Raw genomic sequence first — 15405 nt, 5'->3', positions numbered from 1 at the left:
CTGGAGCTTCACTCGACCTTTATGGCAAGTTTTCCCTCGTCTCGAGATCCTACATAATAATAATAATCCTCATTATAATATATTCTTACCATCTTAACCTATTTACAACTTGAAATTAAATACGGATGGCACTTAGGCCTATACGCACTTAATTTTATATTCACTTTTAAATTACAAAAGTACACACATAGCCACATATTCACATATCATATACTAACACCAAATAACACCATATATACCATAATGCAACACTAGGCTTGGATGATCTCGACTCACATCTTAAGTCACTTGGTCGCTAAACTAGACAAGGTCTTCTAATTTTGGCTTCCTAACTCCATGTGCCTTTCCTAAATTATCCAAAACCTATTGACCTTCACTTGTTCCTTTAGCTCTACTGACCTTATACCATCTTACAACTATGGTGGTCGACCTAATACTCACTTCTAAGTGTTCTAAAACTATGTGATAAGTGAAAGCGCTCACTGGTGCAAATTTCAGAATGACAACTATAGTTTCTTGAGTGCATTAGGCACTCTTAAACTACAATTTTTCCTTCAAAACTTTTACACAAGACTCTCCTGACCTAAGGGCATCTCACAAACTTGATGTGGCTCAAGGGCCTAGCTTGGGCCTTCTTGGGCCTAAGCTAAAAGTCCAAGGTTCCCCTGTTTTTCTCGGCAGAAAATGCCCGGACTTGAATTAACTTGTGACACATGGTTCTAACTCATATCCTATGAACTATGGTTGGAAAAACTTCTCTGACACTCCCTCTAACTAAGGCCCAATAGGGCCTAATGAGGACCTACCCATGACATGGTCAAATCTTCCTATTTCTAAATTGCAACAAAACTGTCCCCTGCTGGACAGATTTTGTTATTCTACTTGTGCACCTAACCAAAGATATGCAAACCTCCAACCAACTCCTAAAACCTTTTATATACTCCCAATACTAACTTCTGGTGGCTTGGGCCTCAAAATGCACATCAATGACATGGTCAAAACTCACTCTAAACCTCAGGGTACTAAACTGATTTTCTGCAGAAACTTTAACTCTCATTTCTCCAAGGTTTTGACTTGACAAACTCAACTACCAACATCCCAATAATTAAACCAAAACTTATACATGGTAATCTACTGAACTAACTCCCTTATTCTGAAAATAACCTTGGGTGAGATCATCCTTACCTAAGGTACAATTATGGCAAAACAAAAGAGATCACATTTCTCAACTCACCACTCATTAAGTTTTTGAAACCACAAGATATGCATTTTATAAAAGATAACCACGAATTATTACCATGCAACAAGAAGCATAAATCAATATTAACACATTATTCCTACTTAAATTAAGGCTCACTAATAAAATCTTTCCTAATGATCAAAATCTTACAACATTCTAAGAGAAATCCATATGCATGCATGTCCTCGGGTTTTGCAAACCAAAACAACACATTTTCTACATATATTCTACCATAAAATTGACATGCAAGCCTAGCATGAGCTATACCTAGATGATCACTTAGCATGCAAGGAGTTTTATCAAATTTTCACCACAAAATTCAAGTCATTATCACATAAACATGCAAAATTTGAGCAAAACAACAAGAATGATCTCAAGGACCATTCATTCGGCTCCCATATGGTCATGGCCGAATGAAATGGATGGGAAGGGCCATTTAATCATCAAGAGTTTCCTTCTCAAGACTTAGCACTTATCCATTCCTTGTAGTCCTCTCAAAAACAACCCTAAACTCACAAGAATCAAGGTTGTATTTTGAGTTTCACTAAAACCTTTACATGCAACCTTTAAACTTAAACTTTCTACTCAAAACTCTTTGAAATATGAGTGATCATGGTATGGGAAGTAACATTTTCTTATGTAAAGAGTAGAAGCTTGGTTGAGGAATGAAGAAAAAAAAATGGGGAGGGGGGTTTCGGCTAAAAGCCGAGAGTGAGAGAGGGAGGGGGAAAGGAGGAGAAAGTGTGGTGGTGAGTGAAGTGAAATGATCATGTCTTTGCTTGTTTTATGGTTTTTGTATTGGCAAAAGTGAGTGGAATTAGGAATTGACATGATTAGCCTTCCACTTGAACTTGATTGAATTTGCATGCAAGGGTAAAGAAGGAAATTGGCTAGAAAATAAGAGTTAGTGGGGTTGGAATTGTCCTCTTTGTCCTTGAAAAGAATGAGAGGGTGGTTTGCATGCAAGGGCTTTCTTGTAATTTGCTAAATATGACAACTAAAATTTATAATGATTTATTTTTATAAAATAAAATACAAGTTCAAAAATTATAAAATTTATACCATAAAATAACTTGGATTTTTAGAGAGTTTATAAAATAATTTTCAAAATTTGTGAACAAAATACCTTTTAAAAGAAAATTTTTCCAAGGTTTAGAATATTCCTTATAAATCAAAAATAAAGAAATTAAATAAACTCTTACTTTGAAAAATCATATACTACATAAAGCAAATTTATAATGCATAAATTTTCACTCACACAAACGTACAATCATTGAATATATTTTCATTCGGCTTTAATATTATACCAAATCCACAAATAATATTACACGAAGATACCGGTCGTAACAGTCCAGACTTTGTTCCTTTCAAATTCATTGAGCTCCTCTCGTATTGCTGTAATCTAGCCACCATCTTGCAGAGATTCTTCAACCTTCTTGGGTTCAGTTTGAGTTATAAAAGAATGGTAGAGACATTCATTTTGAGTGGCTTTTCTTGTTGTTACACCGTTGTCAGGGTTTCCAATGATTAAGTCAAGTGTGTGACTTAGACCATTTTCCTACAGATGAAAGTTGACTCCTTGAAGACGAACCTCCCCCTTGATTCATGAACTCTCTATTATATATTTTTTAGTAACATTATTAGTTCCTGATGCTCCCCCTGAATCAGTGTTCCAATTGTTATCAGCATTTGACTCATCAGAGTTTAAGGAAAATGAGTCTGATGATATTTCTAATTATGTTTTATGAGTTGAATCACTTATAGTAGTCTCTGGATTTGAATCATGTTGCTCCCCCTCAACATATGCTTCGGTGTTAGAAGAATTTCCAATGTTATGTGGAACATCAGAGCTTTGAGTGATATCTGGATTTACTGCATAAAGCATTTCATTTTCAAATATCAATTTGTCATGGTCATCTGCATCTTCTAGACTTGTTATCTTCTTGTCATCAAAAGATGCATGTATAGATTCCGTGACTATTCTTGTTCTCAGATTCTAAACTCTAAAGGCTTTTGTAGACAATGGATATCCCACAAAAATTCCTTCGTCAGCTTTTAGATCAAATTTGGTCAGCTGCTCCGGATGAGTTTTGAGAACAAAACACTTATAACCAAATATATGAAAATACTTCAAATTTGGCTTCTCTCCCTTCACCATATCAAATGGTATTTTTCCATGCCTATTGATCAATGTTGCATTTTGTGTAAAGCAAGCAGTTTACACAACCTTATCCCAGAAGTAGGTATACAATCTTGCTTCTTCTAGCATTATTCTTGCAGCTTCTATAAGAGTTCTATTTTTTCTTTCAACAACTCCATTTTGTTGTGGAGTTCCAGGAACATAAAACTCTTATTTTATCCCCTTGAGTTTGCAGAACTCTTCCATAGATCTAATCTTGAATTCAGTTCCATTATCACTTCTGATGATCTTCACTTTGTATGTTGATCCTTTTTCCAGCCCCCTCACATGAGCAAGAAGAATGGATGGAGATTCATCCTTGGTGTGAAGAAAATACACCCATGTGTATCTTGTATATTCATCAACAATTACGAGTGCATACCTCTTCTTGGCGATTGACATAACATTCACTGGACTAAAGAGATCAATTTGAAGTAGATGATATGGTTCAAGAATGGAGGATTCAATTTTACTCTTGAAAGAAGTTTTCCTTTGCTTGGCTTTCTGCCATGAGTCACATAATCCATCAGGAGTAAACACTATATTGGGAAATCCTCTCACAAGATCTTTCCTCACAATTTTATTGATATTGTTGAATTTGAGGTGAGAAAGTCTTTATGCCAGTTCCAGCTATCTACCATAGATACTCAACTCAGTAGAAAAACTTCTGATTCATCAGAACTTGTGGAGAACCTGGCTTTATATAAACTACCATGTCTTACTGACAATTTTACAATGCTCCTCATAGAAGTTGACATGGTAACCTCTGTCATAGATTTGACTCACACTGATCAGATTATGCTTGAGTCCTGCAACTAGAGCTACATTTTCAATGATGACATTTCCAATTTTGATTTTTCCATATCCTAAGTTGCCATCTCCATAAGAAACACTTGGGCCAGCCTTCTCCTCAAATTCTAATAGCAGGGATTTATAACCAGATATGTGTCTAGAGCATCCGTTGTCCAAGACTAGAGTGTTCAACCTGTTACCCTACAATCAATAGTTGGAATCGGTTAGTGTTTTTAAGGACCTAGGCTTGCTTGGATTCTTTGGCCTCTTTAAGTTTGTTAACATATGCAGCAGAAGACTTTTTATCAGAGTTTATGTTAGCATTCTTACTATCAGTATTTATACATGCAGATACAGATTTTGCTTTAATTAAAGAGGGTTTCAGTTTATAATAGTCATAATACAAACTGTGATACTCTTTACATGAATAGATAGAGTGCCAAACACTACCGTAATGAAAACAAGGACTCTGTGGTTTATATCTAACTCTAATATTCCTAAACTCTGATTTGAAAGGAACAACATTTATCTCTTTATTATTCCTGCAAGAATTAGCAAGATGATTAGGGCTACCACAGTTTGAACAGGCCTTTCTAGGTGTATTAGGTGATGTTACATAATTTCCATTCTTATTAACACCTACCTTTACATTCATATTTTTCCTAGGCATTTTTTTCTTGTATTTCATGTGTAAATCCTTCAGCTTTTCCTTAAGCTGTTTCTGAGTCATTGAACCAATATTTACTGATTTTGTGTGAACATGTTCACTCTTATCAGTTTGATCTAGGTGCTAAGGTTGTACCTTTCTCATGGATTGACTTGACAGTAATAACACTTGGATTAAACTTCATGGTATTTATTTTAATCTTGTTCAGATTGACCTTGCTATCAGTTTTTATTGGTTCTGTTTTCTCAATTTCTTTTCCAATTTTCTTATCAGAATTAGATCTAGCAGAATATCCTAATCCTAACCCCAACAGCCATTCTCTAAAATTTCCTAAGTTGTTTTTCCTGAGTTAGTCCAAATTTTAATAACTTCTCTTTCTTTAGCTAACTCTTTCTCTAGATAAGTATGTTTTTCTAATAATTTTTCTTTAATATAAATAATATTATCTCTTTCTTTTTGAATTTCTAGCATAAAAAGCAACTCAATTTCTAAGTGATGATTCCTTTTCTTTAACTCAGATTTTTCACTCTTTATCCTATTATTCTCTACGGTTTGTTCCCTATAACTAATATGCAGAGTCTTAAAAAATAATCTTAATTCATTGATATCATCAGTATCAAAAGCAAGAACAGTTTGAGGTACCTTTAATTCTGCATTATCAGCCTCAACATCAGCATTATCCATGAGAGCATAATTGACTCCATCTGAATCTGATGAATCATCCCAGTTTCTCTTTTTTGAGATCAAGGCTTGTTTCTTCTCAGCTTTGGGTTTTCTGTAGTCAGCTGCAAAGTGTCCAATTCTATCACAGTTGAAACATCTCCCTTTTACTTGTCAAGTTTTCCAGATCTTGATTCCTTCCAATCAGTATTTCTGATGTTGTTCCTCTTATCAGAGTTTGAGGAACTGGAACCTTTTCTGGAAAATCTTCTCCCTTTCTTGAAGTTCTTATAGACCATCTTTTTTAAGCTTTTAACTAGTAGGGAAGCCATTTGATCCATGTCTTCATTGTTGTTATGATCACTGTAACACCCTCAAAATCTGGGGTATAAATCTACGGTATTATTGCCACTAGTTACTCTATTATACATGTACAATAATAATAATAAACAGATAATAACCCCTTGATACTACTACTCAGGATCTTTTAAGGTTAAGGTGTGAAAATAAGAACAACGTAATATCTTTATTACAACAATCCAAATAAATAGTCTTACAAGCCTTCTTTATTACAAACCATTATCTACACAAATTTTAAACTAAGTTTCTTTTATTCAAACATATCTACATCTACTTCCACTACACCTGCACAGGCATCTCAAAACTCTCTTATGGGATTAGAATTAACACCCTTGGTGTCAGAGGGTCCCGATGTCTAACCCGCTGCTTGACCACTCGGGTACGGATATGTTTCATTCTCGGCTTTAACTGAAAAACAAGGTGAATAACAATAATAGGGGTGAGCCATAATTGCTCAACAAGCCTGCAATATATATATATATAGTGTAAAGAGAATGTTAAATGAACCGGTACTCTGATTGTTCGAGTAACCACTTGTTTCTACAGGGAATAATGAAGACCGATATCGGCGAGTATCAGATGAATTAGATTGGACATAAAAACTAACATATGCACTATAACCTGCTGATCAGTCAGGAAATAGCGCGAATCTATACCCAACTACATAGACCCACCAATATATAGGGTACCCAGGGACTATGGCCTAATATTCAAGGGTTCAGTTCATACTCGGCCCGCATCGTAACCATCCAGTCCATGGATCAGCATCCAGAACAATCAATATGCTTTTGATATATCCCAATATCAGAATATATCAGAGTATATGTATATATGTGTATATAATTATTGGAATAAGAATAAAGGATTCAATGAATTAGAAAAAAGCAGGAATCGAAACGAATTATGAAAAATGAACAACAATTGTGTATCAGTATTTGTGAACAAGGGTTATCAGGGTATAGCTGCCATGGAAATTTGGAAGCAATTCACTATTCTAAACTTAGAATAGGGGAAAAACTTGACTGGTATATAATTTACTTCGGGTAGTTCACAGTTCCCTAACTCTGGCTTGATCCGCCTTGTTGGTGTTGAATCTATCAAAGAAAGATACTCGTTTAGTTGACTGACATCGTAATCGTATCTCAGACTGAGATCACGTAGCCCTTATCGTCTACCCATACGAATCTATCTGACTCGTATATAAATTATCTAGCATTTAGGACTCAAGTACTCACATAAATCACATAGCACATAAAGCACATAATTAATTTAGACTCAAAAATATTTTTAGAATCGAAATCAGATCTATATTTGCATTAATAAATAATATTTGACTCGTTTCCTAATTTTCTGGGATTTATTAGACTCGTATTATAAATAATAAGGCTTGATATAAATAACTATCGAAAGTTGACTCATCCCCGAAATGAATTAAGGGTTAAAATTATTTTTAATGAAATCAGGTCATTTTTCTGAGTCTAATGGCTTTCGTTTCGATTAAATCGGATAAACAGTTCAATTACTATGCAATAAACAAGAATAAATAAATTATTGTTCAAAATAACTAATTATTCAAAAATAATTGAACCCCAAATATATTTTTAAATAACTATTTAGGAAAAATCAAATTTAAAAATGATTTTCCCTAATTTTTGGGATTAAATTGGATTTATTGCAAATTATTCAATTAAATTGATTAATAACAAAATAATTAATCAATTTAAATAAATAATAAGTAATTCGGAAATAAGTAAATAAATAAATAAATAATTTTCGGATTTTTTAAATTAAGAAAATAGTTTGAATTTATTTATAAAATAAATCAAATTAATTAATTGATTTATTTAAATAATTAAAATAATCAATTTAGGATTAGGATTTTATAAAATAAAAGTAAAATAAAAGAATAAAATAAAAAGAGAAAAAAAGAAAATGGAATTTAAAAACAGAAATCAGGAACATGAATCGGGTTTTAAAAGATTAAAACTGGGTTTTTATTATGGGTTAACGGGCTGAAATCGGGTTCGCAAGAACAGGGTTGACCCGCCGGAATCTGGAAAAAAATCCGGCGGTCATCCCCTGTTCTGGTGAGTCCCGATTCAAGTCAAAAACAGGGTCGTTTCTTCAGTTTCTTCCTCCGGTTTGATTCCCTTGTGAAGCAGTTGTTCCCCCGTCCTGTTCACGTCATCCGAGCACCCCCCACGGCGAACTCCGACCAAAAACCCGAATTACTCCGGCGGTTCAATCGGAAAAACGGCCTCCTCGATAATCAGTTCGACGCTTTACAATATATATACCAAATCAAAGCCAAGGACTCCTATAATCTATTGCGATCATTCAATTATATCCCCAATCAAACACCAATCCATAAATTTTTATTGAATATTAATAAAAATTAAAAACTCGATCACTAACATCCATGAATCGTTTGATGTAAATATGGGCACAAATCGATTGTAATAGTCAATATCAAGCAATTCCAATAAATAATAACATTTAATAACCCTACTAATCAAAACCCCTAATTCAAGGTATGAACCCTAATTTTTAAAATTAAAAATCGACAATATTAAACATGAAAATGATACTGCGAATAGAAAGTAGGGATCACAAGCATGAAATCGTTTTTCGCGAAATGAGAAAATTTGTAAAACGACTGGATGTTCGGAATATCACTATGGTATAAGGCATACTAGGAAAAATAAGGCCAATCATTTTTATGAAATATCATCTATTAAAACACTGTTTGGGCCGTACAACTTTTGATATAAAAGCATTTAACTCATAATAAAACACCCGATAATTATCTGAGATACAATCTGACAAAGCAGAACACACGTATCATATAACAACTAGGGTTTTATAACTCAATACACTTAATGACATATTAAAACACATAAACCATCTTTATTAAGATATAATACAAACGTAATTTCTCAGTCGTTGCAATCACTGTCAGTATCTGATTCATTATCAGTATTTTAGTCATCATCAGAATTTGATGATTCAGTATCTGACTTTGCATTCATGACTTTCCCTTTGGAGTAGCTTTTCCTCCTAGCTTTCTCCTCTGACTTCTCATCAACCTTGAGTGCAATGTTACGACCGACATTTTATGTAATATTATTTGTGGACTTTGTATAATATTAGAGCCGAATGCTAATATACTTAATGATTGTACGTTTGTGTGAATGAAAATTCTGCATTATAAATTTGCTTTATGTAGAATATGATTTTTCAAAGCTAGGGTTTAATTATTTCCCTTATTTTTGATTTATAAGGAATATTCTAAACCTTGGAAAAATTTTCTTTTAAAAGTTATTTCATTCGCAAATTTCAAAAGCGATCTTATAAAATTTCTAAAAATCTAAGTTATTTTATGGTATAAATTTTATAATTTTTGAACTTGTATTTTATTTTATAAAAATAAATCTTTAAAAATTTATTTGTTATAATTAGCAAATTACATGGAAGCCCTTGCATGCAAATAACTCTCCCATTCTATCAAAGGGCAAATGAGACCTTTCCAACCCCACTAACTCATTTGTTGTTAACCAAATTACCACATTAACCTTGCATGCAAAATGGCCTAACTTTAGCTAGAGGTCATTCTTGTACATTCTCATTTCCACTCATTTTCTTTGTCAAACAAAACATAAAACAAACAAAGTGGGGGAAGTCATTTTTCACTCACTCCACACTCCAACACACCTCATTTTTCTCTCATCCCCTCCCTCCCTTTTGCTCTCGGCCGAAGCCCCATTCCCCCACTCCCTTCCATTTTCCATCCCATTTCTCATCTTCATTAGTGTAATTCTTCCACCTACATTTATTTTATATACTTCCCAAGAGTTTTGTGATTTGGGAGATGAAGTTTCATGGTTGCATGTGTAGCTTTTGTGTGATCTCCAAAGAGAAACTCTTGATTCTTGTGAATCCAAGAGCTATCTATGAGATATATTTTACATATGTGTTAACTAAGTGTTTTATGGAGAAACCATGCTTTAAAAACCTTTGCATTCTACTGAAATTTCATTATATAATCATGTTTAGCCATGCATGCTAGTTTTAAGACGTTAATATGATGATCAACCATGTTGTGCATGCTACTCTTTTCGAAATCATGTTTTTATGTTTAAAAATCTATAATTTCGAAATATTTGTACTTGAGATACATTGTTTCCATGATATATTTCTTATTAATAGATAAGAGAAGATATATTTCATGATTATTAAGGAAGAGTAATAGGTATAAGTCGAATTTGCAAGAATTTAAACTTTATGCTTTAGCCGAAATCTTGTTAAGTGTTTTCCATGAGTTGCATGTTATATTTTTATTTGCATGTTGATGTTCTTGGGCATGGATGATCTCCCCTCCTGTTGAGGCACTATTTTAGGATGTTGATGCACTAGGTTTGCTTTAGTAAAGGTTGGATGCTTGGTTAATAAGTGGGAGTCAAGGTGGAAAGGGATTAGTTAGTGTTTGCATTTTTCCAGATTTGATGCACTAGTTTATGGGGAAGTTTTGAATGAGTATTTGTTGTGCAATTTGAGGCCCAAGCCACCAGAAGCTAGCACTAGGAGCATATAAAAGGTTTTAGGTGTTTGTTGGAGGATTGTAAGTCGTTTGGTTAGGTGCACGAGTGAAATCACAAAATCTGTCCAGCAGGGGACAATTTTTTTGCAACTTAGAAATAGGAAGTTTTGACCATGTCATAGGTAGGCCCTCATTAGGCCCAGTTGGGCCTTAGTTAGAGGGAGTTTCAGAGGAGTTTTTCCAGCCATAGTTCATAGGATTTGAGTTAGAATCATGTGTCACAAGTTAGTTCAAGTCAGGGCATTTTCTGCCCAGAAAAACAGGGGAACCATGGACTTTAAGCTTAGCACTTGTTGAGCATTTGGCTCACTCCTTGCTTTAACCCTGATATTACAACTAGCAGCTATGGTTAGATTCAAGCAGACAACACGTAAGACTTGTGATGCCGATGCGTATGTCCGAGCTCAGGTAGAATAAGAGATAGTTTTGTGTGAGGACTCGATATTAAAACTCGTTGTAATAGATGGTAGTGTTGGGATGTTCCAAATCCTAAACTGTAAGATCTTGGATTCAGTTATATTTACTTTCTTTTAAATATTGTAATAGTTATATATTATTTATTGTTAAGTTGGGGGTGTGACACAACTGGTCTAGATTTAGATCATTTCCTCTTGCTTCTTTCCTCCATCTCTAGTTCATGAGTTTTCAAAACTCCATAGATCTCATCTAGAGGTGTGTTATCAAGTTGATAGTTATCCCTTATTGATGTGACTTTAAAGTCCCACTTTTTAGGGAGAGCAAGTAGGAACTTAATGATTGAGTCCTCCAAATCGTATTCTTTGTTGGCAAGAGATAAGTCATTCAACAACTTCTGAAATCAGTCATAGATCTCAGTTAAGGACTCATTGTCTCTTGAGTCAAAGTGCTCATATTCTTGAGTAAGTACCGTTCTCCTGTTCTTCTTTATAGCAATTGTACCTTGACACTTTACCTCTAAAGCATCCCATATCTCTTTTATTATCTTACATCCAATAACTCTATTGGACATAACACTTTCAAGACTGTTGTGCAAGATGTGTCTGACCTTAGCATCCTTCATAATAGATGAAAGATCTTCAAGATTATAGTCCTTTATGTCTTTGTCTATCATCTTCTCTGGTTCTCCTGTAACAGAAATAGCTACCTTCATTGGTTTATGAGGACCATCATAAATCTTGTTTAGATATTCAGGATATGTGGCTCCCAAACACATGGTCATCCTAACTTTCCAGATTGGATATTCATGCATCTTCAGGATTGGCACTTTGATTGCTTCATACATACCCATGTTGATGTTAATCTGTGATGTGGCTGGTGGTGGTGGTTTTGGATTCTGTGTTTCTTCTTCTTTGTCTGACATTGTTGATTGATTTTTAGATCTTAAACTATTTGTACGTTAACAACAAGCTCTGATACCAATTGTTAGGCCTGTAATCAACTGTAGAGGGGGGGTGAATACAATCAGTTCGACAAAGCTTCAACAGAATCAAAAGTTTTTATATTAACAGATAAAAACTGATTACAAACGTGCTCTCTCGAAAGAATGAGCAAATATCCTTGAGAGCTGCTTGGTTATGCGAATGATATAACAATGTTCACAATGCTTATATCATGTATATATTCTTAAAGTGTACTCCTTAATTTACCCATTTTCCAAATGGGTAATTTTTTTTACCCATAATCCATATTAAGTATAAAATCACTAGATCCATGGATATATCCACAAAATTTACCCATGACCCATATTAAGTATAAAATCTATATATCCATGGATATATCCATATAAGTTTACCCATTTTTTTACCCATCAAAACATTAACATGGAAAAGTTTTGAATTTTAAAATTTAAACATCTTATCTAAGGAAAGATTTGCATGATTTTCTCACATCTGTTACAACACTAATTCAATGATAATTATTGGTTTCCTTATTTCCTCTCATTCTTTATTTACACATTCAATTGTTTTTTTTTGAAATTCAAATTTCCTTAATTATCTCATATCCAATTAAATTACCCAATTAATATTATAAGTGTGCTACTTAAGATCCACAATTTTAGCCACGAATACGATAAAACTATCTATTCAAATATATCTACCTTCAAAAACCACTATTTCAAATTACATCAGACATTTATATCTCTCATTCTTCTATTTTCAATTTTTTTCTTTTTATTCGACTTTTTACTTCTTTTTTTTTTGTAATTTTAGTATAATTTTTTGTATTGATTTGATATGTCGTCTCTTTTACTCTTTCTTTTTTGTAATTTTAGTATTAATTTTTTGTATTGATTTGGTATATTTGTATAAATATTCTTAATCTACATTTATAATTTGAAATTCAAAAAGCAAGCTATCTATTGAAAAAGATTTTAGACTAATCAATCATGCATGATTTGCTCCTATATTTGTTATATTTTTAAATTTTAAATTTCATACTTATCTATAGAAACTATCACTCTTTGATTTGTAAATTGAGTTAAATTATTGATATATATACGTCTGTTATTCTTCTTCTCTCAAATTTCAAATCTCGGAATCTTATTTTCTCTCTTTCTTTTTGCAGGTTACATGTAGATTTTAATTGAGTTTAATTTGCTAATGAACAAACAGGTTAGTACATCATAGTTCTTCTTTTTTCTGTTTTTCTTTTAATTCATCTCTGTACTCCTTTCTTTATGTAATTTTAGTGTTGTTTTTTGTATTGATAATATGTTTGTACTATTTCCAAGCGTTGTTGGGCTAAGAATCCTTGGAGGTCTGTTAGTTATGTCATGAGGGATTTTGTTGTTATTTTGGTATTGCTGATGATGGCATTGCACTTGCACAATTGGGATTTCTGGCCTTTTTATTGGCTAGCTCTGGGACCATGTTCCGGGAAATCTTTGTTCTTGGCCATGATTGGTAAATTTTTCTTGTTTTTCCATTTATTTTAACTATTTTTATAGAGTGAGTTGACTTGTATCTGGTTCTTGATATCATAATGGACATGGAAGCTTCTCTGATAATCCAAGATTGAATAACATATTCTTCAATTCTTGTGCACCATGGATGGTATGTTAATCAATCTAAACTTGTAATTAGAAACTCTGAGCATTACATAATATTGTAAAATATTACAAAGGTGAGTTCCTGGAGGAGAATCAGCCACAGAACTCACCACCAGAACCATGAAAATATTGAGAAGGATGAATCTTGGGTTCTTGTAAAGTTTCTTCACTCTCATACTTATAACTCAAGAATTGTTTTTTCACAGTTCCTTATAATAAAATGTGCATCAATGTTTTTTATTTTGGTTTCAGCTACCAGAAAAGATATACAAAAGTCTGTTAGTCCACATTAAACTTCTGAGATTCAAGATTCCTTTTCCCATATTTGCATATCTTTATATCTGGTGAGAAATTATCTCTGTTTTGATAGAAGCTAACATTTGTCTCTAAGTTCTTAGAATATAAAAGCTCATAATTTCTACGTATAATCTGCATAAATAACATATCAGCAAAAGTCCAGGGAAGAAAGATTCACAGTTCAACCCATATAGTGATATATTTCACCTGAGTGAGAAGAATTTGGTTGTAACGTCGACATTGTGTTGGACTGCAATGCTAGCTTTCCTTGGCTACATGGCTAATACATTTGGCTAGGACTACTGCAGTTAATACTATTAAATTGCAGTGATATTGCACCTTGTATCATCTATCATGCAAAGAAGTGCTAATATAATTGGCAATGATGGAGGAAGCTAATGCTAGAGGAATGAATTGAAGTTTAACTGTAATGCCATATTTCGTGTTAGTGTCGGTGATTTTTTCTAATTTATAGACTGTTGCTTAGTGAGCTTCAATTTTCTAAATTATGACCAAGTAATGTAAGATTGTAATAGTAAAGTAAATAGTGAGCGGGTTCTTCTTTAGTATATTTGGTCCAAGAGTATGTGAGACTGCATGCTATGTTTAATAATTGTATTAGTATCTTCTTCGTGAGGTTTGAACTATAGGGCGCTGTGTTCTATTTTAATATATCAATTATTTTTATAAAAAAATGACGTTTTTATAGTTACAGAAATTGCAAAGTATATAAATAATAAATTTAGTACAAGTTTATTCATTTTTACATTTTATTGAAAAAATCAGATTAAAAAGTATCATAGTATATAAATAATAAATTTAGTTTATATGCATACTTTTTATTATATTTAACTAATAAAATTATTAAATTCATTCAAATTATGTACAAAAAAATATTATGAAGATAAAAGTGCAATATTAAACTATGAAAAGTTTGGATAAATTATGTAACCTTGTGTAATATTGATTTTGAGGTCAATTATCTTTTGATATTAATTCTCAAATATTGAATGAATTAATGAAAATCTCAAAAAACTTTAAAAAGAGATAGTGTGATATTTATGTGATATTTTTATGCATTTCAAAATATATGCATACACAGTTTACATTTTCAAAAAAATTATATTTATCTGCATTTCAAAATCATTGTTATATTTTATGTAATTTTAATTTTTTTACAGCAAATTATGTCGAGAAAAGAAATATTTTAATTTTAAAATATTTTTTCTAAGAATTAATTTTATAATGCTTAAAATAGGAGGTGTCAATGTAAGGTGAATATAAGTAATATTAAATTGAATTTTTAAATTCCGTTAGAAAAATAATTTTAATGCACTAATGTTTACTTTTGTAAATTGTATACATCAAATATAAGATAGTGGTTGTCAATTAACATATTTTAAAATAACTTATGTAGAGTATTTATATATATATATATATATTTTCAAAGTTTAAAGTGTGAGGTGTTGCCATGGCGAGTAATATTGAACTAAATTAAATATCAAAATTCAGCTATTTTGATATACTTTTTATTTGTCTATAGCACATATTTACCTTTTCACAATAAATGTAATTTATATAATTT

The 15405-nt window shown here is 32.4% G+C and overlaps 1 pseudogene; it reads left to right on the top strand.

The window, feature by feature from the left end:
- Positions 1–13074: 13074 nt before the first annotated feature.
- LOC141685299 (omega-3 fatty acid desaturase, endoplasmic reticulum-like) lies at positions 13075–14117 on the top strand (annotated as a pseudogene).
- Positions 14118–15405: the final 1288 nt, after the last annotated feature.

This window comes from Apium graveolens, chromosome 9 (assembly GCF_009905375.1).
Source record: "Apium graveolens cultivar Ventura chromosome 9, ASM990537v1, whole genome shotgun sequence".
Lineage (NCBI taxonomy): Eukaryota > Viridiplantae > Streptophyta > Magnoliopsida > Apiales > Apiaceae > Apium > Apium graveolens.
The sequence above is the reverse complement of the archived record's forward strand: the minus strand, read 5'-3'. Positions and strand labels throughout refer to the sequence as shown.